Raw genomic sequence first — 24,456 nt, 5'->3', positions numbered from 1 at the left:
AAATATATAAACTAGTAGGAGTAACAGAATTAATTTAATGCTGACAAAATAATGCAAAAATTATAAAAACAGGAAAAAATATCATTCTCTGTTAATAAACCATAAGCATATAGTGAAGATTATTGTTAATATCTGTTATTGACATAGCATTAGAATACATAAAACTAAAACAACAGAAAATGTCAGAAGGAAATGACAAAAATGGAATATTAGTGGAAGAGTCTAAAGCAGTCTTACTCTATAACAAAGAGAAAAACACTGATATAATTAGCAAGCTTATTTAGGATATAAAATTAATACTTTGCCAAAAATAAACTCACTTTTAGAGTCCTGGAAAATCAAAATAATCTAAAAAATAAATTTGAAGAAATGAATTCTGAAATGTAGCATCATATAGACCACAGTCTCTCAACATAATCCTAAGACACTAGAAATTAGTAATCAAGTGTCAATATTTAAACCTCATCCCCTTATTACCTATAAAATAGTAATGTTTTAAACAAGAAATACTAAGTTCTGTCTTAGCTGAAGCCAGGTCCTGGCGCGCTCGTCCCTGGCGCTCTGCAGCACCTGTCTCATCCGCCCCGACCAGCAGGCGGAGAAACCTCGCGGGTTCTTTTCCTGAGGGAGGGAGAGAAAACAGGGCAGGAGGGAGACAGGGAGACGCAGAGAGTTAAGACACAACACACGGTTTCCGATCAAGCCTCTCTCCTTTATTAAGAAAAATAATTCCTCTTATATAGGATTTTGGGGCGGGGAACTGACCCGGGTAGGTTGCCAGGTAACAGAGTTAAATGAATATTAGAGAAAGGGGAAAAAACCAAAAACGAAACTCCAAACTCCGGACACAGCATCAAAGGGAAGGGCGCAGACTAGCGTCTGCAAATGCTGGGGAGGGGAAGCTTAGCGCTGCATACTCGAATTGTGGTTTGATCTTTTGTGCACCTTGGCCAATCTACCTCTGGCCCAGCATGACGGACACCGAAATCTTGGACCAGGAAATGGCACTCTCCAGCCTCCAGATGTAAATCTTGTTTTTTGGTTGCTCCCTGGAGAGTGATATATCCTTGCCTGAGGCAGCCAAAAGCTCCGTGGCTCCCGACACGTCCAATTATACATAATTTTAAAATAACAATATATGGAATCTGATTTATTTTCTTATTTGGATGAAAATTATTAATATAAAAAGTACATGTAAAATTGAATATATGCGAGCATGTATGTGGGCATATATGAAATATATATGATAAATATGTAACCTACATGGCTAAACATGTATATATACATGGACACACAGACTAATAGACACCCATTTGTGAATGTGTATATGTATTGCGTGTGTATATGTAATTGTTTATATAGACATAGATGAGATAGATATAGATATTAATTGGTCCAGCTTATTTAGTCCAGTTTAGGGATTATCTCACTTGAGTCAAATCCTTCCTTGGAGTGGTAGCTGTGAATAGCAGAGAATATGGTTACTTTGAAGGTGGGCCAACTCCCTTTTGAAGATAGCAGGCAAATATAATAAATATCTATATTTAAATCCTACATGTTAAAAATTATTGGATATAATCCTGAAATATCTATAAGTAAAAATCCTAGCACTGAATATATTATTATTAGTTGGAAAAAATAAATACATTGAAAGCATTCAATTTATAATGTTTGAAAAATAAACAAAGCCAATATAAAGAAAGGATAAAAGCAAGTATCAGTGAACTAAAACCAGAGATGCCTCAGAATTGATAAGAAGCATAAAGGTTGCTTTTTGAGAATAATAATAAGTAAATATCAACTAGCCTGAAAATTTTAATTAAAAAAAAAACAAAATAGGGAATGAACCTAACTAGATTTTTTTTAAAGTCCTGTGTAACTAGTCTTTTTCTTTGCTGACTTCGATGCCTTTTATTTCTTTTGTTGTCTGGTTGCTGAGGCTTGGACTTCCAGTACCATGTTGAACGATGGTGAGAGTGGGCATCCTTCTCATGTTCCTGACCTTAGGGGAAAAGCTCTTATTTTTTCCCCATTGAGGATGATATTAGCTGTGAGTCTTTCATATATGGCCTTTATGATGTGGACGTATGTTCCTTCTATCCCTACTTCCATGAGACTTTTTATCAGGAAAAGATGATGTATCTTGTCAAATGCTTTTTCTGCATTTATTGAGAGGATCATAGGATTCTATGCTTTCTTTTAATAATGTGGCATATCATGTTGATTGATATGTGGATATTGAACCACGCAGCCCAGGAATAAACCCACTTGATGATGGTGAATAATTCTATTAATGTACTTTTGGATTAAACTTGCTACTATCTTGTTGAGAAGTTTTGCATTGATGTTCATGTGAAATATTGTTCTGTAATTTATTTTAGTGGGGTCTTTGTCTGGTTTTGGAATCAAGGTAATGCTGGCCTCATAGAATGAGACTTTCACTCTTCTCAGATGACATGATAACCTATGTGGAAAATATGAAAGACTCCACCAAAAATTGCTAGAACCGATAAGTTAAGTCAGTAAAGTCACATGATATAAAATCAATATACAGAAATCTGTTGCATTTCTATACACCAATAATGAAACAGCAGGAAGAGAAATTAAGGAACCAATCCATTTACAATTGTACCAAAACCATAGGATACTTAGGAATAAACCTAATCAAATGGGTAAAAGATCTGTACTTTGAAAACTATAGAATACTTATGAAAGAAATTGAAGACACAAAGAAATGGTAAAAACATTTCATGCTAATAGACTGTCAAAACAAACATTCTCAAAATGTCTTTACCACCCAAAGCAATCAATGCAATCTCTATCAAAACAACACCAGGATTTTCCAGAGATCCAGAAGAAGAAATTCTAAAATTTGTATGGTCCCAGAAAAGACCCCAAATAGCCAAAGTAAGGTTGAAAAAGAAAAAAAAAAGTGAGAGACATTATAATTTTGGACTTTAAGCTGTGTTATCATCAAAACTGTCATCATCAAAACAGTATGGTGGTGGCACAAACAGACTCATTGATCAGTAGAACAGAATAGAGAACCCAGAAGTGGATCCACAAAAATACGATCTTTGACAAAGCAGGAAAGAATATCCAATAGAAAAAAAGACAGTCTCTTCACCGAATGGAGTTGGGGAAATTGGACAGTGATATGCAGAAGAAGGAAACTGGACCACTTTCTTACACCATACACAAAAATATATTCAAAATGGATGAAAGACCAAAATGTGAGACAGAAAACCATCAAAACCCTAGAGGAAATAGCAGGAAGCAATCTCCTTGATGTCAGCAGCAGTGATTTCTTATTCGACACATCCCCAAAGGCTAGGGAATCAAGGGCAAAAATGAACTATTGGGACCTCATCGTGATGAAAAGCTTCTGTACTGCAAACAGTTAAGAAAACTAATAGGCCACTGACAGAATGGGAAAAGATAGTTGCAAATGACATATCAGATAAAGGGCTAATATCCAAAGTCTATAAGAACTCACTAAACTCTACACCTGAAAAACAAATAATTGTGTGAAGAAATGGGAAGAAGACAGGCATAGACACTTCTCCAAAGAGGATATCCAGATGGCCAAAAGACACATGAAATGATGCTCAACATCACTCTTCATCAAGGAAATACAAATCAAAAGCACACTGACATACCACCTCACAACTGTCAAAACTAAAATTAACAACTCTGGAAACAACAGATGTTGATGAGGATTTAGAGAAAGGGCAACCCTTTTGTACAGTTGGTGGGAATGCAAACTTGTGCAACCACTCTGAAAAACAGTGTGGATATTCCTCAGAAAGTTAATGATAGAACTGCCTTATGACCAAGCAATTGTACTACTAGATATTTATCCAAAGGATACAAAAATACTGATATGAAGGAGCACATGCACCCCAATGTTTATAGCAGCACTATCAACAATAGTCCAATATTACTTAGAAAGAAGAGGTTTTATGTATATATATATATATATATATATATATATATATATATATATATAATGCAATATTAGAAAGAAGAGGTATTGTATATATTTATTATATATAATGCAATATTACTTGGCCATAGAAAAGAACAAAATCTTGCCATTTACAGTGTCATGGAGAGAACTAAAGTGTAGTATGCTAAGTGAAATAAGACAGTCAGGGAAAGAAAAATGCCATATGACTTCACTCATGTAGAATTTAAGAAACAAACAGATGAACATAGGGGAAAGGAAGGAAAAATAAAATTAGATAAAAACAGAGAGGGAGGCAAGTCATAGGACACATTAACTATAGAGAACAAACTGAGTAAGGGGATGGGCTAAGTGGGTGATGTGCATTAAGAAGGGCACTTGTAATGAGTACTAGGTATTGTATTTAAGCGATGAATCACTAAATTCTACTAAAACCAATACTATATTATATGTTAACTAACGAATTTAAATAAAATATTGGAAGAAAAAAGTGTTGTGTAGATTAAAATATAAGGACTATAGCTACAATAAATCATGCAACAAATTTGATAACCCATTTGAAAGTAGAAAATTATCATAAAATATATGATTATGTAATAAAATCCTAAATATAGTGACAACTTTGGTAATATTTTAAAATTAGCATAGAATTACATCTATGAAGTTTCTGGAACCAAATCATTTTAGAAGAGTTATTTGAAGATTTTATGAAATAACTAATCCTCATTTCATTTAAACTATTCTGAAGAATAGAAGATGCAACCAACTAATATCATTTGGTGAAGGTAGCAAATCTTTTATGCTTAAACATTAGAGCATAGAAAGTAAATAACAAATGACATATCACAGTTAAGGAGATGGAGAAAATATAAATAGGAACTCCCAAACAAGCCATCTAACAAGGAATTTCAATTAGGTAGGTTTTATCTCTATAATATAGGATAGTTAATTAAATCTAATACATCTGATACCTCACTAGGTCCCATAAAAAGGTATATTTTATAATATACTAAAAGTGATCAATAAAATTGAGCAAACATTACTATTATATATTCTTAGAAAAAGTAAGACCTATGAGAGAAAATAAATATTTCAAATTATATTTTAAAAGGCACTTATCAAAAGTAGAATATATATTATTCTCAAGTGCATATGGAATACTCACCAATAGAGATGAAATTATAAAAAAATGTATCATTTGGGAAGTTTACACAGTATAAAAATAAAATTACAAAATAATTTCTATAAGTAAACTTAAATTATACATAAAATAATTGTGCTCATCTGTGAGATACTTCAGATCAGAATGAGTAGTTTTAATTGCATTAATAGGCAGTTTTTGCCTGGTGAGAACAGGGTGTAATATAAGACTAAAGGAAATTCTGACAATTGAAAGAATAAGATCATTTCATTTTATCCACTGCACCTAACATTTTGAGAGACAAACTGAAATATTGGTAAAGATGAAAAATAGGTAGCTGGCCTGATGTTTGGTATACAACAGGCATGTATTTCTATTGCTTATGTATTTTTTTCTACCCCACATTGTCAAGAATAACAAAAGACAAAGTAATATTTTGAAAATTTCTTGGTGGTGATATAGGAAGAAGCACCAAAATGAAGTAGGGAGAGGCAAGCAGAGGAAGTGGACAGATCATTGACTAAACTGTCACTTATGGAAACACCTGGAAGGAAAGATAGAAAGGTATTTTGACAAGTAAATCATGAATACCACTGTCCTCATCTTAAATAAATAGATATAAGCCCTTTTACTCTTTAACCATTCATTCTCTCCATATTATCTTTTCTTGATATTTTTCTCTTGCAATTTTTAAAGTTATAATAAACAGAAGGAGAAAATATGGAAATCCTCCAATGGCAAGGAAAGTATTATTGCTTGTAATCATTAATAAAATACATAGCAATAATATCACTTTTTGAGATGCCTGGATGGCTCAGTCAGTTAAGTTTCTGACTCGTGATTTGGCCTCAGATTATGATCTCACATCGTAAGATTGAGCCTCACCTTAGTCTTCCTGCTAAGTGTAAAGCTCGCTTGGGATTCTCCCTCTCTCTCTCTCTCTCTCCCCCCACCGATCAAAATAAAATTGAAACACACACACACATTGCTTTTTGAGTTCTTAAGATGTGCCAGGCCCTAAGCTGGATGTACTGTATATATTGTCATATTCAATCTTCTAAAGCAATTCTTGAAAGTAGTATTAGCCTTCCCATTTTATCAAGGAAGTCATTTTTAGAGACCCACCAGTAGTAATCCTGCTAAGTGCTCCTTCCCCTTCACTCTAATTGTCTCAAATCACTAATTGTCTCATGACATGCATGCTCCACCTTCCCATGTCTGGCACAGATGACTAAAGAACCCCATCTAATGATTATTAGTTCATGACCTACATTTTAAGATGTTTGGAATGACAACTCACAGGCTGGCTTGCTTATATATGAAAGTAGAAGAATTCCCCGTGTCAGGGTGGTGGGCCTCGTCCCTTCCAGCCTACCATTTAGGTTTTGGGGAAGAACTAGGCTAATTGGCTCCCTAGGCACTTCACATCACCTTAATTGCTCTATTTACCTAATACTGCATTAGGAATTATGGAAGAGGGAAAGCATCTTCGACTGGCCCCGACCCAGAATATTTGTTCAGTGTCTTTTCCTATTTCACCTCAAAATATTTCACTATACAAAGAGCATCTGAATCTGCAAATAATTCATTTCTGGGTTTATTTACCTAACTTTTGGTATATGCTCATTGTCACACTTTAAATAAGTAATATCACTGACAGTTATGTAATATTTGTCTTCTAGTAGGACCAAATCTCTTACAACCAGGGATAATACTCAGCATGTTTAAGAGTATGTAGAGAAATCACCAAGCAATCAGAACAAATACTAGACTGGGGTCCTAGACAACTTTTGATGTCTTAGAAATTCCCCTTGGATAGTAGCACAGTCCTCAAAGTCTCTAGGAAGGAGTCATAGTGAGCAGATAGTACAAGGTTCCCTCAGGAATTGGGAACTAGAGCTTTGCACCAATCAATAGAAAATCATTTCAGAAATTAAGAGCCAACAGAGGAGAAGATCAGCCCTGCCTTGAAACTGCAAATCCTCTTGATTTATGTAGCTGATATTGTCTAAAGTTCCCATATAAAGATTATTATATTGTTTTGCAATCTTAGGACAGAAAAAGACACAGAAAGCTAATTTAAATAATTGGGTTTGTAGTTTTAACAAGTTGGTGTCAATCTCTTTTTGGGGTTGCATATTGAAAATGTATTTCCTTCAAGTCAACATTCTATCAAATACAGGTGTCTAGAACAAATGGCTAAGATGATATGAAGAGAAATACATGTGAATAGAATTTCAAGAGTGGGCTGAGGGGATAGACTGTAGTCTGTATTACTCTGAAGACAATTGGAAGCAATCCCTCAAGTTTAGAAAGCTCAGCTGACACCTCACGTCACCTCACCTAAAAGCTGTGTCAAGGTAAATTGTATTTTTTTAGTATGTTTGCTTGCTGTACTTTTTGAAATTTTCACATTTTTTATATAAAGTAGCTACAGAACTAAGATACATTCTATTGTTAAATAATTTGCAACACAAATACTCTGCTTGAGGATAACTAAAATGCCTACCATTAGATTTAAATGTGTGACACACAAAAAATTTAAGATAGCTTTTATTACTCCATTCATCTTACATGGTTTAATGCTTTATATTGTGAATTAAACAATTGTATAGTATTCTCTTAAAAGAGAATTCACGATAACAGTGCTATAACTCTCAAGAAGTGTAAAGGGTGGGTACAGTAATATTTCAAAAGAGAAAAAAAGAATGCATAAAAAATAAAAGAAACCAAAATCTAATTTAATAATTATTTAAACAAAAACAAATATGCTAGGTGTCTAGAGCAGGGATAAAACTATATATAATCTTTTATTGAACCTCAGTAGTGATATGCATAGAAAAACTCCAGTTCTAGTCTGAAATAGCAAAGGATGAATGTCAGTAGGTATAACATTAGCATTCACAACAAAATCTAAAGTTAGTGTTTCTGAAAGTATTCAGTATGGTTGGGATGCTCTAGTGAGACTGTTCTGACACTGTTCCTATAACTTTTCTAGCAATTGATTGCATCTTAATTTACAGCATCTTAGTGCTGAAGAGATATTTCCTATAATCATATTTTTAATTTATGCTTTTAGAAACTATGAAATTATTTAGGGGATGGCTGCATTGGACTTCAATTAATTAATTAAATCTTTTTTAACTTCTTGGAGTTGACCTTACAGTTAAAAAACCATGGGGAGGGGAAGGGGGAAAGAGAGTTGGGGAGAGAGAGGGACGCAAAACCTGAGAGACTATTGAATACTGAAAACTAACCCAGGGTTGAAGGGGGAGGGGGGGAAGGGAAGTGGTGGTGATGGAGGAGGGCACTTGTGGGGAAGAGCACTGGGTGTTATCTGGAAACCAATTTGACAATAAATTATTAATAAATTAAAAAATAAAAAAAGTAGTAGGGTTTAATTAACAATTAAATTAACAGCATTATAATTGTGTGGGTCTTTTTGGTTTTTTGTATAAACACTTTTGAAGATATAAGTAAAAATTTTGCTTTTCTGGGAGAAAAGCAAGAAAATCTGTCTAGTATCTGTAGGGTCTCATTTAGTTGACTATTTTCAGACTCCTGCTGTATGAATTCCAGATTGGCTCTATATTTGCAATATTGAAATAATTGATGTATTAACAAGTTAGGAGAGCAAAATCTTAAATGAGACAAATCAAATGGTATATTCTTTGACATATTCTATGAGTTACCAGTTAATAAAATTTTTCAGAGATATTTATTAAATGTCTATTTATTTTTGAGAAAGAGAGAGAGAGAGACACAGAATGTGGGTGGAGGAGGACAGGGGCAGGGGGATGGCAGCCCAGAATCCAAAGGAGGCTCCAGACTCTGAGCTGTCAGCACAGAGCCTGACGTGATGCTTGAACTCGTGAAGCAAGAGATCATGACCTGAGCTGAAGTCAGACACTTAACCTACTAAGCCACCAGGTACCCCCCAAAAAGGTATTTTTAATAATTGGACAATTAACATTTCTTTAATCATTAAACTGTTTATTAAATAAGTGATAATAAAAATTTATATTTTAATATTTTATTTTAAAAATCGTTCTTATCATCTAAATAGAAACTAATCTCTTATTTTTATCTTAGTTATATTTGTCTTTTGAAAAAAAATGTATCATTTGAGAAATTTCCTCAGGATGGATCCAAGATATAAAATATTAACTTCTACAAAGTTTAAACTCTACATAAACATTTTAGCCATACTATAAGATCTATTTAGATCTATACTATAATATCTATCTATATTGTACAAGTTTATTCCTCACCCCTATAAGCCCAGGACTTAGAAATATGTGAGTGCTCCTGAAATATTTCTTGAATAATTTAATAAGGAAAAAGAATACAATTCCTCATCTACATACATATAATCTAAATTTGGAAACATTTAAAAAATATTGACTCACAAAATACTTTCATTGGCCCTTCTATAAATTTCATTTTATCATTTTTAATAAAATGAAAATCAAAGATTATCTTGCATATTTTGTCAACTATAAAAAAGTAAATATTTCTTAAATATCCACATGGATATACACAATTTATTAGTACCTTGAGTTGGAATATTCAAATGTTGTTTCCATTATAATGCCTCTGACATTTCTCATTATATGCAAAATAGATATTATTAAATACTTTGTTCAGAATGAACTATACTTTGTCTAAATAGGGAAATTAAATGTAATGGAAAGACATTAATGTCTATTTCTAATATTACTATGAAATAGATGTCTTGAAAATGACTTCAAACCTAGCCTTTTTTTCCCTAAATAATAATCACACATTTTTCTAAATGGCCAAGAGTCAAAAATAAGAAGATATAGAAAAATAAAAGTGCAGGTGGATTCTGAAATACTGATTTCCTGATGTTGTCAGTTTTAAGAACCTAGTGCCTTGAGCTGTACAGGATACTTGAGAAGCAGACATAAGATGGGAGTAAAAAATGAGACCAACACTTAAACCCAGGATCCCGGAAAGGACTGCATATTCAGGAAATGGTGTGAAAAAAGATGATAAGGAAAATCTCCTAGGATTTGGGTGGAAAACTTAAAGCATCTCCTTTAATAATCTGCAGCCAAAGGTTGGTACCTATGTAACCCTTACTACCGGCAAGTTCCACAACATTCAAAGTCAGGAAATTAATTTGATATGTATCCTGGGTTGGTAGGACCAAAAAACCCCTGACAAGAGGGAAAAGAGAAAAAGCAAAAGCAAATATTCTTTAAAAACCAGGTGTAAAATGAAGCTAAATATTAGTAGTTTTCTTATTTAAATAAAGGACATGGCTGTTTTTGATGTTTGATGAAGGCTTTTAAGCTTTACTCCTCCTTCCTTCCCTCTGCCCCACGTCTGGACAAGCATAGAAGAAAGCCTGGGTGGTCCCTTTTGCACTGGCAAGTTCCAGCGACAGGTGCCATCTATCATTCTTTCCCAGCTCCTAACCAACATAAGAATCTCAAGCTAAAAACATTTCTTTCTTTGTCAAGTCATTTTTGAACCATTTTTGAATAGGAGCTGCCCCATTGTTCTCAGAAAGCCTCATTATGCTAGTAATACACCTTTTCATAATCTTTTGATGTGTGTGTGTGTGTGTGTGTGTGTGTGTGTGTGTGAGTGAGTGTGATCATTATTCTCAGTATCAAAACCAAATTTAGGTCGAGGTCTATTCTGGGGTTATGAAAAAAATGAAAGAAAACAAATTAAATAGGGCATGTTTTTCACAGTCTCAGCCTTTCTCTTTAAAAAAAAAATGTATTTTGAGAGAGAGAGCATGAGCCGAGGAGAGGGGCAAAGCAAGAGGGACAGAGAGAATCCCAAACATGCTCCATGCTTAGGGCGGAGCCTGATGTGGGGCTCAATCTCATGACTGCAAGATCATGACCTGAGCTGAAATCAAGAGTAGGATGCTTAACTGACTGAGCCACCCACATGCCCTACCCAACTTTTCTCTTGATGAACACATAACTGATTCAAAAATTGCTTTCATATTGTTACTAAAGTTAGTTTCACCAGTCTATACTTTGTTATATCCATCTATCTTTGAGAAACTGAAATGTTACATTTTCCAGACTTGAAAAACCTTCCTATTTATATGATAAACTAAAGATGACCAAAATTTATTCATTAATACCACCACATATTTTCCTACTGTGCTTATATGCAAGGAGTTTAAGACATGTGAGTTTCACTCTGATCAGTTAGAAGCTTTCCTATATCTTCTTACATAACAGGAGCGTTTATCTTATCATAGGTGCTCATCGGCTCTAAAATTCTGAAGGCTGTATAAGAAGCCATTAACAGCAGTGGCTTTGCAGTACACTTGGTGTTTAAGCTGCTTTACCATTGGTTGTGTAAACTTGAACACTTTTCTTATCCTTTAGATCTTGAGTTTGTCTATATAATTGGTGTTTAATGCATGTCTTATAGGGATATTTTACATATTAGCTTTTAAAGTTTCTGGGAAGCACTGAAGTTAACATAGCAATAATAAAGTCTAAAACCAACTTATCCTGTAACTAGTTTAAATTAATCTCCTGTATTTACAGCCTGAAGAGAGATATACCCACTGTTAGGCATAAATTCTATTTAGCTTTCTCTCTCCTGTCCTACATAGGATGCCTAGCATTCAATCGAAAATTATAAGGCAAACAGAAAAAGCAACAAAATCAAAATAATAAATAGAACCAGAATCAGAGGATATTCAAAATGTAGGAACCATCAGATAGGGATTTAATAATGTCACTGATTAACATGTTAATGAAAATACTGGAAAAGGTAAATAACATGCATGAATAGATAGAAAATTTCAGAAAAGAGATATAATCTATAAGAATCAAAAGGAAATGCTAAAAATATGATATCAGAGAGATGAATAACTTTTTAGACATACTTATCAATAGACCTGCTACAAAAATAAAAGAATCAATAAACTTGAGAATAAATGAGTATATATTACCCAAAGTGAAACACAAACAAAAAGGATAGAAAAGAAATAAAGGAGATTCCAAGAACTGTTGGCACAGTATCACATGGTCCATATATTGAAATCCCAGAAGGGTAAGAGTAAAAGAACAGAGCATAAGAAATATCTGATACATAATAGCTGGAAATTTCATTAAAATAATGAAGTAATAGAATGTTATAAATCCAGTAAAACACAGAGATCCTAAGTGATATAAGTGAAACACACACACACACTTAGACACATCATATTCAAACTGTTCAAGAAAAAGATAAAAGGAAAATGGTTAACGCAGTCAGAGAAAAAGGCATTTCATACAGCGAGGCAATGATACAAGTCAAAGCAGACTTTTCTTCAGAAACAACAAGTTAGAAACAATGAAGCAATATCTTTAAAGTACTGAGGATATCTGTGGTTAGAATAGGTGTTGTAATTAGAAGATTTAGTTTAGGGTGAAAATCCCATCTTCAGTTTTCAGCTATCCCTGCTAGTTAGTGCTTCAGAAGGAGCCTTATCTCTCTCTTTGAGTCAGAGTGATGTTGCTAATTTTTCAGTGGTTGCTAATCATGTGCGGGGACCTAGGGAGTTCTCTGTGGCCCTGATCCAATCTCAGTCTTATGCAGGACACATGTGCCTAGGTCTCAATGTTGGGGACTTCTTAATGTCCCTGTCCTTCTTGGTAGCCAAATCCTCCCTTTTATCTGTGATAGTCATTGTGTGGAAGAGTTTCCTGTCCTGCCCGCTGAGGAAAGCGACCTCTATTGTACTAGTTTTGAAACCTGGGCTCAGGAATGCTTCCAGTCCCTCTTATAGAAATAGTATTTTTTGTATTTTCACTTCTTACCACAGCAATTGAGGATGTTTACGGTTTCTCCAATTGAGACTTCATGCTTTTGACAGTGAAGCCCATGTGGGAAGAGGGGGAGAACTTTATGCCTCTTTTACAACAATAGCCTTTTCTGACAAAGGGGGTTCTTCAAATATTCTGTAAATATTATTTTTCATGAGTAATCAGTGGATGGTATGAGGAAACAAATGTGTGAATGGATGCAAACCCTCATTGTGTCTGCCTCTCCCAGAAATTCTATACCATCCCAGTAGTCCATAGTTGCTCTTTAACAATTCATTAAAAAATTGTTGATTTCTTCTTGCCCATTATTATTGTAGCCATACAGTGAAGACTGACCTCTACACACCAGATTCTATTAACATTTCTCTAGTTGCAATGATCAGAATGTCTCCAGATACTGCCAAATGTCCCCTTAAAGGGAAAAACAACCTTGGTGAGAACCACTGCTCTAAATCAAAAAATATGAACAAGGTATCATTCCTCCCCTCCACTTCTTTATAACATATCTACCCTAAAAATAGGCATTCAACAATATTAACCCATACATGGACTATTTTGAGAGAAGTGAAGGAGACTTCCTTAATCCAAATCGGTGTCCAAAATTTCATTCTCAGTAAATCCTTCTTTGGGACTCCACAGTCTTTTCTGCCCAATAGTACACCAAAACCTCTTACATAGCCTATATATACCATAATAGCAGATGGCAGCCATGTGGCAAGCCATTCATACAAAAAAACCCTTTCATTCACTATTCTGACAATAACTGAGTAGTATTTATCAGCCACTGTACTAGGAACTGTGAATACAGTGTTGGACATGGAGGCATAGCACCTGGCCTCACTGAGTTTACCATCTAGTTGGGGAATGATGGGGAACACATTAAACAATTAATTTTATCATATTTGTAAATAGAGTTGAATCGAGTGCATATGTTTAAATAATTCAAGCAATTATATACTCTTGCATGTAGGGAGTAGAGTTTTGTCTTATTTTTCAGTTTCTGATGGCATTTAGTAACATGACATTCTGTCACATGGAATGCAATTCTAGTCTAAAAACACATGCTTTTAATTTATATGGCAGCTAAACACAGCACAATTACTTCCTATAAGGCATGTTAGAAGTAACAATAATCTTTTCCAATCTTGGAGGAATTGGTTCCCTTGGGTTCACCTCCAATATTACAATTTTCTAAAGGATTTCGAAGCATACATTTTCTCTTAAAAACTGACTCTACAAACATATATCCCAGAAATATATAATTATTTTATCAATAACATAAAGAAATGTAGAGTGTTTCACAGAGTAATATGAGAGAACAGACTCTAACCAAGGGGCTGCATGAGAAAAAAGGTAAGTCCTTTCTAAAGAAATAATACATAGATGCAAACTTGCTTGATAGGTGGAACTAACTCAGGCAAAATAAGATGTAGTTAAATGCGGAGAAGGAAGCAGGGAACGGGTGGCAGAGCAGCACAATGACGTTTCTGAGAGCGGGAAGGAAGACACACCTACGCTGAGGAAGCAGGGGAAAATGGAATTACATATGGCAGAAATACAGTCGGAAGAGGGATAGTGACCAGAGAGAGACGTTCGGATCTATTACCCAGGACTCTGTATGTCTTATTAATAATTTTGAATTCCATATTATAAATAGTTGGGAGCATAAAAGATTTTCTCCAGGCATTTCTGTGGCCAGACATATATTTGCAGTAATTCCAGATAAGAGAGATGACAGTGACTTAGACACGGGTGTCACCGGGAGACATGAGGAGGCATGCTTCCTTCTTCCTTTACCCCTAGTGACGAGACAAGGGGAAGATGGCCGTCTGCAAACCAGAAAGAGAGCACTCACTAGACACTGACCTGATGGTGCCTTGATTTGGACTTCCAGCCTCCTTAATTGTGAGGGAAAAAATTTTTATTGTTTAAGCTATGTCATATTCTACTATGGGTAACACTAAAAATAATAATAGATCAGCTATTGGAAAAGAAAACAAGAAAATGAAGATGCCAATGTGACATTCAAGAGAAAATGTCAAAAAGCAAGTGAAAGATAAAAAAAAAATATTTCTATATAGACCTGGACCTTAGAAGAGATGGCTGGCCTAGTGATGATAATTAGGGAATTGTCAAGTTATAGCAAGTTTTTAAAGCTATGGAAAATGGATTCATACATCTATGAAAAGATATAATATGAAAAAAGAAGGGTTCTGAGTGAGCCCTGAGGAAATCAATGCCATTAGAAAAGTTACCTACACAAGTTTGTAAGAGTTTATACAAGTTTGAGGTCAATGTGTATATGGTGCATCCAAGTATCCACTTAACACCTACCCAGAAATTGCATCTCATATATCCAGACCAGGTATTGCTTATTCATAAGTCATAGTAAAACTAGTTCTAGGTAGTTTTACCATAAATATCTTTGCCACCACCATTATTGCTGTATAACTAATGAACTGCAAGGCAGTTTTGATGTAAAAGAGAAAATCATGAAAAATAAAAGAGGAGCATTCATTAAAAAGACATAATGAAACACAAAAAATGAACAACAAAATTAAAGACCTTATTCTAGTGGAATGAAAACTTAATTTAACAAACACTTTATTGGGGCACCTGGGTGGCTCAGTCGGTTAAGCATCCAACTTCAGCTCAGGTCATGACCTCACATTTTGTGGGTTTGAGCCCCACTTCGGGCTCTGTGCTGACAGCTAGCCTGGAGCCAATCTTTGGATTCAGTGTCTCCCTCTCTCTCTGACCCTCCCCTGCTTGCGCTGACTCTATCTCTCAAAAATAAAAAAAAAATTTTTTTAAACATAAGAAAAGACTATTATATTTGAATACATTTAAAATATGTGCAGATTCATGGTGAGGCAGGACAAATAACTGATTTTGTATTGTGGATTGTACCTTAGCATTTGTTTTCAAAGTTTTTCATCCATAGTGTTATGTACAGTTTTGGGTTGTTAATTTGTCTCCTCATTTGGCATCACACTTTTTCTTTTTTTACTAGAATTTCTTCCTTCATGAAGAGGGGAGTTTCCAAACCTAGGATGGCATATTTGTATTTAAGCTCTGTCCTGTGTTGGGAAAGCTTTCTACCCTGTTATTTGTTCTTGACATATTGCCACATCTGTTTATTCCAAAGTTCTGCAGGGGATGTGAGTTCAAAACCACTGTATAGATCCTTACAAAAGCAAAGATTTATACAATATAAAAATGGGAATATTGAATCATTAGAGAAATGAAACTAAACCATCAACAGGTTCACGAAAGCATCAAACTGTCAATCACTTTCTTTTTTATGTTTTATGGCAAAATTGCCTTACAGCCAATTAGTTATGTAGTAAAAACGTTTGCAGTAACATGTTTGTGGCAAAGATGCTTCTCATGAAAATACCGTACGTAAGTAAAGCAGAACAAAGACTTAAGTTTTCTAATAGACAAAGCAAGAGTCTCTGCTTTGAAAAGAAAAAATAGGAGCTGGGAGGGTGTCCTAATGCCAAGTTTGAGAACTGAGTGATGGCGTGCAAGCAGTCTAAAATTAGAAATACAAGGCAATGTCCATGTTACTTATGAGAATGTCACATTGTCCTTTTTAAATGTAATTTCTGAAAGTAGAAAAATAAAGCAGTTTAATTTTACCATATTTTTGTGTCTGAAAACTTAAATTCAAAGTATGTTACTTATATACATAACAATGCTTCCACTAATGTTCACTACTCTCCAGGAACCTCCAAAAAATACATAAGATACTTTAAATTCTGTTAACTTCACAAAGCCTTCAGAGTCACTAGTACAGTCAGTGACAAAATATAGTGGGTGAAGATATTTCTGCCAAGTGATTTGGCCTTGATCTCTATGGAAGCATATGCAAATATGCAAACTCCAGACAAGGAACAATATTTCAGACCAAACCATTTCTGAACTAGAATCAATTCAATTATTCTAAAGCTTATTGTGCAATTTATGGATTATCTAGCCCTGTTCCATTTCTTTTTTCATCCTGATCCTTGGATTTTGCCAATTTTTCTGCTTATCATAACTCTTCCATAAAGTGGTCCAGGAAAAATAAAATAGAAAAAAATCTGGATCAAAATATGGCTATTCATGGAAAGCCATCTTGCTTAGGGGAAAATTGTTAGTAGAGTAGAAGGCTGGATATATTTGCTAAAGTTAAATTGAAAGATTTTACGTGGATTTAAAGTGTGTATGTCCCTAATTATTTTAGAAGAGTAGGTTTAAATGATTTGGGGCTGTTTGCCGAGCTCCTTTTACATTCTTAATCTTTCTATAACATTATTGTCCCATATATAAACTTATAAGGAGCTTTAAAAACGAAAGTTAATTACAGTAATTAGAGTTCCTGTGGGTGAAGCAAGAAATGGGGACCTGAAACTACACTCCTTTAAACACCTCTTACAGGGGCACCTGGGTGGCTCAGTCGGTTAAGTATCTGGCTTTGCCTCAGGTCATGATCTCACGGTTCGTGGGTTTGAGCCCCACTTCAGGCTCTGTGCTGACAGCTCAGACCCTAGAGTCTGCCTTAGTATTCTGTGTCTTCCTCTCTCTCTGACCCTCCCCTGTTCACTCTGTCTCTGTCTCTCAAAAATAAATAAAACATTTAAACACCTCTTACAAATGCGTGCACACACATATACATGTGCTTTCCTAAATATATTCTGATCCATACACATATGCACTCATATACATATACATACACTCATACACACAAACATACATAGACATACACAGACACACACTGACCCCTTAAGAAAGCCTTTAAGGGCACCTGGGTGGCTCAGTCCATTAAGTCTTGATTTTGGCTCAGGTCATGATTTTACAGTTTGTGAGTTCAAGCCCTGCTTCAGGGTCTGTGCTGATAGCACAGAGCCTGCTTGGAATTCACTCTCTTTTTGCCCCTCCCCTGCTCAGTCTCTCTCTCTCTCTTTCTCTCTCAAGCCTTTTGACCATCTCTGCAGAACTCTAGGACTCTACACAGTTTGGAAATTACTGCTATAAATCACAAGCATTATGTGATGAAACAAAAGTTCTTTAACTTTGTCAGCCATCAGAGAAGAGTACATGACATGACATACACAAAAAGAATGAGTGTCATAATCAGCTAAAGTACAGGTTAAAAGTAGTATAATGTGTGTAATGAAATGCTTATTTATAATTATTACATGAATAATAAAGGGCAATGGACAGAAAAGGGCAATTATTATTTATATAAATATTAGAATTTTGTACATAACTTGATTACACATTATTAGGATGGACATCTAGAAAGACAGAAATGCTCCACTGCTTTCAGGAGAACCCAGGATCAATAACGTACCCAGACCCAGACTTTTCTACTTCATCTGTAGCAGAAGGGTTTGACAGGCCACGGAGGAACACTCCTGCTCCATCTCCCTCTTCGGTTATAGTAATGCATCTCGGTAGAATAGAAATGTGACTTAAATTAAACCTTGTTACCTTTATCAAATTTTTTCACTTTGAGGACAGAGTACTTTCTTAAACTATATTAAAGCAAATTTTTCAGACACTAATTCTGTCAATTGCTGATAAACTTTCTGTATCAGTAAGGATTGTTCACTTACCAAAACATATCCAAATGAACGTAGCTGTTAAAAAATAGGGGTGTAATGAGAAATTCAGAGTGTGAGAGTGTTACTATTTGTCCTGAAGATAAGGGTGTAACTTCACCCTTTTCAGGTTTTCAAGTCACTCCCACCTTTAGCACTGATTGTTCCGTGAAAACTCTGTGATTCCACATTTGTAGAATATAATCATTATGAGGAAAGGAACACAGGGTCTAACACCATTCAAACTATGTTCCTTTTGTCACCTCTGTGATCCGCCTTCAGAAGTGGACATTTGAGCTTTGCTGGGTATAAATTTCCAGAAGGAGCCTGATCTTTGTTGTCTCCCTAACCCCTCCCCAATTCCCCAGAGCCGCCTTAATTCTTGGCTATTCTGTGTTTGCTATACCATTCTAAATTCTTCTGTCATCTTTGTAATTTCCAGCAGGCCATTATATCTTCTTTTCCCTCCTTTCTCATTGGTATAAGACTTTTCTTTGTTTTGTCTTACCATTTTTTGTGAAGTTTGGGGAAAGAGGCAGGAAAAAACTACATAAAATCAATATACTAGATTAACTGCAGGTAATGTTTATTTATATCATATAGGCCCAAATGGTGTAGGGCTTTATAGGGATAAATGCCTATAACATTACAAAAAACAGCTACAAATAAAATACTAATATGATTTTGACTCACTTAGGCTATACTATTATCAACTTCGACAATGCTGCTGCTGACATTTGTTGAGAACAAGCAGTGATTTATGTTAGACTACTGAGGTAAAATAAGTTAGTGTTCGTTAACTGGCAAGACTATAGGATAAGACAGGCTGACAAAACAATTTGTGCTGATAAATTGTTGTGTACTTATTTGCAAGGCTGGCATAAATAATCTTCTTTCTCAAGGTGCAAACAATAGATAGCAGGAGACCAGTAGATGTCATGCCACGTGGACGCCCACAAGAGTAATACGGTGTTCTCAGGGCTTCCTGCATGAGGACCATTAATTTCCATTTCCTAGTATGTGGGCTCATTTCTAAGAAAAGTCAAGAAGTCCAGTTCCAATAATTTTCAATGATAAAGTAGTAATTGCCAAAAAGAACAGGACTAGTTGTCTTTGTGCTATTATTTAGGGGGAGAAAACCCTTTGTGATCATAAAATTAATGTATTTTCATCAGAATTCTGATATAAATCAAGAGCAGCAATCATTTTTTGAGAAGGTATTTTCTCAGTCATAATTATTTTGTATTGGTTGGCCCTAATTTTCAAATAGGTTGTTTTAGATGGTAAATTTATTATTTGTCAAGCTCAAATTTTATAACTGTTCAGTTAAGTAGCTATCTCTGCCATCATCAGGAGTGGGGTATGCATGTGGTAAAACATTACAATATTTGAAACATAAGGATTTTATTACTGTGATTGACTGTGCTAGTGAAATTATAAGAATTAAAGTAATTCCCCCATATGTTAACACATTATCACAGCATTTCTCTGAGAGTTTGAACTTTATCATTAATTACAAAATGAATATAGAAGCTATTGCAGATTAGATTAAAAGAAAACTACTCAAACTTGAATGTAAAAAGTGTCCTTAATTTAATTTCATCCCGCAATATAGTTCCATCATTCTGAACAAGGTACTGATGAAAACATTTTAAATAAAAATACAGATTTCCACTTTATTTCTCAATCCTTTGATGCAAAAAAAAAAAGATGAGACATCTGGATAGATATGGAATATAGAACATTGGATGTCACACCCACTGGGTTCCATATTGAGATTTATGGGCTGTGTCCTGATTCCGTTGGAAGACTGAATTCTATTCTAGTATTGTACTCTGTGACTAATTCTTCATCTATGCTCTCCAGCCTACCTTTTCTCCACGATTTCCAAGCCTCCCCAGTAAGTCCCATTCACATCATGAGGCTGTTCTTTGTTCTTTAAGCAGTTGGCATCTGCTTCTGTTTAAAACACAGTAAGTTCAACTGTCATTTTTCGAAGTACAACCAATAATATTCTCAAATAATGATTGAAAATGTCCAACAGGGACTTCCTAATTTAGACACTTTTTATATAGAGTGAATTTCTGTTTTTCATAAGGGAATATTAACATCTTGATGATTTCAAAATACCAGCTGTGGATTTAATACAAAAGGAGACGAAACAATATTGGAAGCAAGTTATTATGTAATTTAGGTAATTTTGATGGACTAGAAATACTTACGTACTTTCGGTGCTATTAATAATCCATTTGGTGACCCTAGAAAATTATCTTACAAATCTAGACCTTGAATTATTCCTCTGTAAAAATCACTGGGAAGAAAAAACAGAAATGTATGAGTTTTTAATCACTTTTGCCTAAAAAAGTCACAGAGGAAAAAAAAAAAGTTGATTTACCAGATGTCTAATCAGATTTTATTTACTTTTCTGTTCTAGGTAAATGTTATTTTAAATTATGAATTTACATCAATTCAAGAGAATGTGCATGATTTGTTTTTTAAAAATATGAATACACAAGGGAAATAAGAAGAGAATTCTTGAGTCATACAACAAAAGAGTGTACTTTCACAGTCTAACAAATCATTAGGTAAAATGGCTCAGAATCCCCATATCATAAAATGTAATTTGTGCTTCCATTCATTTCGAAGCTCTTCTCTTTAAATAGACAACTAATTTTATTCTTTAATGTATATTCATCATTAAATCCTTCCTTTAGTTAAATATGTATATGAATGTAACAAGAAGGTTTAGTGCTTAAAAAAATCATTTTGGGACAGAGAAGATGAAATCTGTTCATTACTAACGATTTATCAAAATTGTCTAGTTTATGTTTAATCTTCCAAGAATAGATCAACTTTTCATCAAGACATAAACCCATAGTAAAAATTACAGCACTTGACTTACTGATTTTTAAAGGAAAAATAACCCTTATAAATCAAGTGGCTAGGCTATAAAAATGTGGTAGAGCAAAGTGATTTTTTAAATCCTGATTTGCTACACAAATTTAAAACACAACTTCCTCTTAAACTCTGATAATTACATTTCACATGCTTCTTTTCCGAAATATATTCCCCAATCTTGTTGGTAGCAAGGTCGAGGAGAACTAGATAGGCTATATTCATTTAACCATTATGTATTGGTCTTCTATTGTATTCAAAGGATTGGAACTGATTAAAGAATATAGGTATTAAACTTAATACAAAATTATTATTGGCCTCCATTTTCATATAGTGGAAGAAATCAGATTTTTTAAGTTTATAATTTTATTAAATTTGGTATAAAAAGCAAATATCTATGAGTGTTCCTTTTAAGGTATTAAAATATTCCTTTGATATTAAAAAACTCAATCATGCACTTATGAGTTTATACATAGATGGATACGATCTCTAGGGACATACACCCTAAACTGTGTATGATGTATGGTATTTGTCTATAGGCTGGAGAAAGACCTACTTTTCATTATGTTTCATTATGTTTTAGCTTTGTTCTATTTGAATGATTTTGTTCAGGGCATGTGTTACATTCTAAATCCATTCTACTTAGGTGTAACTTACCTACTGTAAAGCACAATCAAGTAAAATGTATAGATCCATATTAATTTTTCACAAATATCAAACTTCATAAACACAACTCATTCCTCAAGCAATTGCTGATCCTATTTACATCACTATAGATTATATTTATCTTTTCTAAAACTTTCTATAATAGAATCATACCAAATGTATTTTATTATCTTTTCTTCATTCACTCTCCATTTTTGAGATTCATTCATTTTGTTACATGTTTAAGTAGTGTATTCTTTTTTAATGCTTGCTGTGTTGTATTCCATTGACTAAATGTCCCACAGTCAGTTTATCCATTCACCTGTTGATGGATACATGGGCTGTCTCTTGTTTGTGGCTCTCATGAATATAAACATGAGAAATTATTGTAGAGTTGTATGTTTTTACATCTCTTGGTAAAATACTTTGAAGTAAGATTATATGACAATGTATTTTAATGTTATAAGACATTGAAAAACAATTTTAATAGTGACCATACCATTGTACATTTCCATCTGAAATGTATGAGTATTTCATTTGCTCTATTATTCACCAATACTTGGTATTGTCATTTTAAAAAATTAGCATTTCAGGTGTATGTGTAGTAATATATATATTATTGCATTTTATTTTTCATTTCCTGATAACTAAAGATACTGAGCATCTTTCATCCATTTTTGTTTGGTCATTTGTCTTCTAATTATCATAAGAGATTTTTATACATTTTGACAATAACCCCTTTGCATCATTAGATAATGTAAATATATTCTCTCATTTGGCATTCTTTTTCACTTTTTAATGTTGTCTTTTGAAAAGGATTTTTAAGGAGCACCTGGGTGCTCAGTCGGTTGAAAGTCCGACCTCAACTCAGGTCATGATCTCATGGTTTGTGTGTTCGAGGTCCATGTAGGGCTCTGTAATGACAGCCAACTCAGAGCCTGGAATCTGCTTCAGATTCTGTGTCTCTTTCTCTTTCTTATTCTCCCCTATTCATGCTCTGTCTCTCAAAAATAAATAAATGCTTAAAAAATTTTTTTTAAAGAAAACCCTTGCTATAGAGGATTTTTTGTTTTGTTTTGTTTTGTTTTGTTTTACAATTTAAAGGGTTTTGTCATAAGAGATCTTGCTGATATCCTGTTTACAATTCTTTTCTTTTAATGTTTTCTTCTAGAATTTTATACTTTTAGGTTTTTATTTTGGCCTATGGTCCATTTTGAGTTAATTTTTCATATTTTATGAAGTAGGGGCTGAAGTTTATTTCTTTTTCCATAGACATTTCCAGGTGCTCTAGCATAGCATATGGAAAACACAATCTTCCCAAATTGAATTACGTTGGCACCCTCATTAAATCATTGGCCACTTACAAATGTGTCATTTTATGATTTCTATTCTGTGATATTCATTTTTTGTTTCTGGGCTTATGCCAATATGATATACTGTTTAATTCTATATCATTACAGTATGTCTTGAAATAAAATACTATACACCATTCAACTTGGTTCTTTTGTTTTAAAATTGTCTTGGCTGTTCTGAGATCTTTACATTTTCACAAAAATGTTATCATTAATTATGTAGAAAAGCATTTTTGCAAATAAGGGCATTTTTATTTCTTCATGTTCAATCTATATTCCTTTCACATATTATTTGCTTTCTTGTGTTGACTAAAAATTTCAGTACAATATTGAATAAAAGTAATGGGAACAGATTGTTTTTCACATTTCCTAAGTTCCCTGATTTTAGCAGTTAATAAGTCATTGTTTCACATTTAAATATGATGTGATTTGTGTCTTATTAGAATGTTTAGAAGCACCTGGGTGGCTCAGTCAATTAAGCGTCCAGGTTCGGCTCAGGTCATGATCTCATGGTTGGTGGGTTCGAGCCCTGTGTCAGGCTCTTTGCTGATAGCTAGCTCAGAGCCTGGAGCCTGCTTCAGATTCTGTATCCACCCCCCCCCCCCGACTCTCTGACCCTCCCCTGCTCGTGCTGTCTCTCTCTGTCTCTCAAAAGTAAGAAAAAAAAACAGAAAAAAATTTTTAATGTTTAAATTTCACTAAGTTTTGAAGTTTATTTGACAAATTTTTCATGAGACCCCCTATCATCTATTCCATGTCTCCACCTTGACTGATTGTTTTTCTCATGGATCACAGTCATACATTGATTATTATAACAAGTATGAATATACCTGTTTGGCAATTTTTCTAGTTGGTCATTGTAGAAAGACAAGACTAGTAGATTCTACTCCCTTATGACTTCAGATGAAAGTATGTGAGGTTTTTAATTGTGAATATAACTCTATTAATAAATACAGGATAGTTCAGATAGTCTGTGGCATATTGTTTGTTTTGATAAGTTGGTTTTAACTCATTAAAATTATTAGTATTAAGTGTGCTATTATCCTTATTT

The 24,456-nt window shown here is 34.1% G+C and overlaps 1 long non-coding RNA gene across 6 annotated transcripts in view; it reads left to right on the top strand.

Moving 5' to 3' along the window:
* The window catches only part of LOC115302026, a 231,708-nt gene that overhangs the window by 179,832 nt on the left and 27,420 nt on the right, over positions 1-24,456 (top strand). Inside the window, exons 3-4 of one of the 6 annotated variants that reach the window (XR_003913395.1) lie at positions 5,571-5,672; positions 7,291-7,468. The exons of 2 other annotated variants lie outside the window; for them this stretch is intronic. This is a non-coding gene — a long non-coding RNA (uncharacterized LOC115302026). Of the gene's footprint in view, positions 1-5,570; positions 5,673-7,290; positions 7,469-20,343; positions 20,487-24,456 lie in introns of those variants that run through there. 3 more of the 6 variants (XR_003913396.1, XR_003913393.1, XR_003913392.1) reach the window with 3 other exon arrangements.

The sequence above is a fragment of the Suricata suricatta genome, chromosome 9 (genome assembly GCF_006229205.1).
Source record: "Suricata suricatta isolate VVHF042 chromosome 9, meerkat_22Aug2017_6uvM2_HiC, whole genome shotgun sequence".
NCBI lineage: Eukaryota > Metazoa > Chordata > Mammalia > Carnivora > Herpestidae > Suricata > Suricata suricatta.
This window is presented reverse-complemented; position numbering and strand designations above follow the sequence as displayed.